Genomic DNA, 4,420 nt, shown 5'->3' on the forward strand with positions numbered 1-4,420 from the left:
GGTAAACGATGTACGTTTCTACAATTATTTTCTTAACATCTGATGTTAAACCTAACCACACTGCTAACCTTATGCCTAACCTTAAATTAAAACCAAAAAGCTATGTCGTTTTTGTTTACATGTTTTTTAAAACGATATAGCCACAATGATGCGATGTCAATATAATGATGGCCTGAGCTCACCGAAAGGCGAGCTTGTGTGTCATTTGTTTTACAATGCACTGTTTCTAAATATAATGACATATCTGAAGGCGGCTGGGCGGGTTATACGCTTTAACGCCACGCTCAATTACAATGTCTCTATTTTAGCGTTCTATCGCTGGCGCTGTAGTCACCCAAAACAAAACGCTTATTTGAATTGTACAATGTAGCTAAGGGATGAGGCTTTATCGTACATGTTAAATTAGACCAATTCACCCACTTATGGAAACACAACATCACTATCAACAACAAAAAATAATTGGAGCTATGGACTATCCTGCAAGCGTACAGCCACTACTCTAAACCTGTATCAAATACGAAACTCAGTGGCTGTACTGTCTTTGTTAGAAAGGCGACACCCCAGACGATCCATTAAAAAAATCAGATAGTCTAGTAGCGACTCTAACAATGATGGAAAAGGCAGGCAGAAGGGGGAAAGATCAGGTGGGACCATTCTAGCCAATGAGAGGGCAGATAAGCGTGTAAACAAAAGGCACGTAGGGGTTCCCACTATTTACCACAGCCACAATGTCAAAAATGGCTAAATCGTACAAAATGTATGGGGGGGAGATGCTTTTTGGTTTTAATTTAAGGTTAGGGTTAGGCATAAGGTTATGCATAAGGTTATAAAGGTGGGTTTAATATCACATTTTAGAAATAGGTGGGGTTGACGACTTTGTGGCTGTGTTAACTAGTCACGGCCCAGCCCAATATTGGAGTAAAGGAGCCTAAAAACGTCACCGTACACCAGTGGCGGTTGGTGCCGTTTAAGATTAGGGAGGACGATTATTATGACCTAATAATCATGGGTTTATCTCTATAGCAGCATATCGGATGGCTGTCATTCATATTCCATTCACCCGGCTCAATGTAACATCGATAGGTTTTTGGCTACTACATAAAATGTTCACTATACCCAGCATGAGGTTGCTACAACCTAGCCTGCGAATGGAAGTTTATAATGTTCGAGAGACAAATTGGCATCATCAAGATGACAGATAGTGACACATTCAATAACTCCTTGCACACTCAAATCAAATCAAATTGTATTTGTCACATACACATGGTTAGCAGATGTTAATGGGAGTGTAGCGAAATGCTTGTGCTTCTAGTTCCGACAATGCAGTAATAACCAACAAGTAATCTAGCTAACAATTCCAAAACGACTGTCTTATAGACACAAGTGTAAGGGGATAAAGAATATGTACATAAAGATATATGAATGAGTGATGGTACAGAGCGGCATAGGCAAGATACAGTAGATGGTATTGAGTGCAGTATATACATATGAGATGAGTATGTAAACAAAGTGGCATAGTTAAAGTGGCTAGTGATACATGTATTACATAAGGATGCAGTAGATGATATAGAGTACAGTATATACATATACATATGAGGTGAATAATGTAGGGTATGTAAACATTATATTAGGTAGCATTGTTTAAAGTGGCTAGTGATATATTTGACATCATTTCCCATCAATTCCCATTATTAAAGTGGCTGGAGTTGAGTCAGTGTGTTGGCAGCAGCCACTCAATGTTAGTGGTGGCTGTTTAACAGTCTGATGGCCTTGAGATAGAAGCTGTTTTTCAGTCTCTCGGTCCCAGCTTTGATGCACCTGTACTGACCTCACCTTCTGGATGATAGCGGGGTGAACAGGCAGTGGCTCAGGTGGTTGTTGTCCTTGATGATCTTTATGGCCTTCCTGTAACATCGGGTGGTGTCCTGGATCAGCCTGCATCTAGCTGATCTAGGGTGTAATCATTAGTCCAACAGTTGCAAACAAGAGTTTCTATTGGACAAATGCAGATACGTTTATCCCCGTTTCGTTCTGCTTCCTTCCGTTTATGAAACGTTTTTAACAGAATTGTCGGAATGAATACATCCCTAATCATCCACGCAGTTCACTTTCATAGCAGTCTCGTTTCACCTTTTCCCTTGGCTTGTGGACAGAAACAAACTTTCAAAGCCAAACCTTCATACCATGACCGCTACACACAGCCTACATCATTGTCACCATATTAGCTAACGTCAGCTAACGACAGTTCATGCTGCAAGAGCTCTGATAGGTTGGAGGACGTCCACTGGAAGTCATCATAATTACTGTGTAAGTCTATGGAAGGGAGTAAGAAAAATGAGTCTCCTAAGTTTTCTGTTGAAGTCAATGTACCAACGGGAGGACGGAAACCAACTGTCCTCCGGCTACACCATGGCACTACCCCAGAGAGTGTTGTTGAGGCTACTATAGACCTTTATTGTGTGTTTTAGTTAATTATTTGGTTATGTGAATATACAGTACCAGTCAAAAGTTTGGACACACCTACTCATTGTCACGGTCTGATCATCGTTCGTATGTGTTTTCCTTGTTTTAGTGTTGGTCAGGACGTGAGCTGGGTGGGCATTCTATGTTGCATGTCTAGTTTGTCTGTTTCTATGTGTTTTGGCCTGATGTGGTTCTCAATCAGGGGCAGGTGTTTGTCGTTGTCTCTGATTGGGAACCATATTTAGGTAGCCTGTTTTGTGTTGTTTTTTTTTGTGGGTGATTGTCCTTAGTGTCTTTGTTCCTGTCGCTGTGTTAGTTGACAAGTAAAGGCTGTTTCGGTTTTCGTTACGTTTATTGTTTTGTAGTGTTTGTGTTTATTCGTGTTTACGTTGTTTATTAAACATGGATCGCAATCTACACGCAGCGTTTTGGTCCGACTCTCCTTCACCACACCTAGAAAACCGTTACACTCATTCAAGTAAAAAATTAAAAAAAAACTATTTTCTACTTTGTAGAATATTAGTGAAGACATCAACACTATGAAATAAACACATATGGAATCATGTAGTAACCAACAATGTGTTAAACACATCACAATATATTTTATATTCTTCAAAATTGCACACACTTGTCATTTATTCCTGTTATCAATCAAGGTGAGACTGACCATGGACAAGGCGCAGGAGAAACAGGAGAGCTACTGGAGCAGAATCAAGAAGGGGACCAAGTGCTACAACATCTATCTCAATCTCCTCATTCAAAGACTCAATCATGGATACTCTTACTGACAGTTGTGGCTGCTTTGCGTGATGTATTGTTGTCTCTACCTTCTTGCCCTTTGTGCTGTTGTCTGTGCCCAATAATGTTTGTACCATGTTGTGTTGCTACCATGTTGTTGTCATGTTGTGTTGCTACCATGCTGTGTTGTCATGTGTTGCTGCCTTGTTGTCTTCGGTCTCTCTTGTCGTGATGTGTGTTTTGCCCTATATTTATATTTTATTTATATATTTATTTTCAATCCCAGCCGGGGACCCTCCCTATCTCTGGGACGACAGAGTGACAAATCAGAGCAAGATTACTGAATGTAAGTACATGATTTACCTTCAGAGGTAAATGTATCAAACCAGCTGCCGTGATAAAAGTATCTTGTTGTTGTGCACTATGTTTTAATAGCTACGGTAAACTGGACACTGCAGTTAGATTAACAATAATTTAAGCTTTCTGCCCGAATAAAACATGTCTATGTCCCGGAATTGGCTGTTGTTTACAACGCCATTCTAGTCCCATTATCGCATATTGAGCAACAACTGTCCCGGTTTAGGGACACCGATCCCATAGAGGTTGAAGAAGACGAGGGAGGATGTATCAAATCCTATGAGTATCTGTGTTTCAAAAAAAAAAAAATCACAAGAATGGATTTCAAGATGTCTGCCTGTCTTTGACGTGTTACAGTCGACTGATTATCAGCTTGACCTGCCACTAGCTATCCCCAAGGAGCTATTTCCTAGCCTGAAATCCAGACCCGTTTTGGGCTAACATTTCACTCCTTGTACTTCCGTGTCATTTGTTTGGCATTTACAAGGAGTGAAATGTTTAAATGAAAAGTAATCTCTCCGCACACTGAGGATAAATGCACCATTTTGAATTTATTTAGGCTGACGACCAAAAACTCAAGATTAATGACCCTTATGGCCATGTTGGAAGCCCAGAGGGCTACTGTCTGTCTTATAGTGGCCATGTTGGAAGCCCAGAGAGCTACTGTCTGTCTTATCGTGGCCATGTTGGAAGCCCAGAGGGCTACGGTCGGTCTTATCGTGGCCATGTTGGAAGCCCAGAGGGCTACTGTCTGTCTTATCGTGGCCATGTTGGAAGCCAGAGAGGTAATTAAAGAGTGTGAGGTATTTGAATCGTTCCTCATTACATGTATTTGTGTTACTAAACAAACCGATATCAGGAA

Source organism: Oncorhynchus nerka, linkage group LG18 (assembly GCF_034236695.1).
Source record: "Oncorhynchus nerka isolate Pitt River linkage group LG18, Oner_Uvic_2.0, whole genome shotgun sequence".
Lineage (NCBI taxonomy): Eukaryota > Metazoa > Chordata > Actinopteri > Salmoniformes > Salmonidae > Oncorhynchus > Oncorhynchus nerka.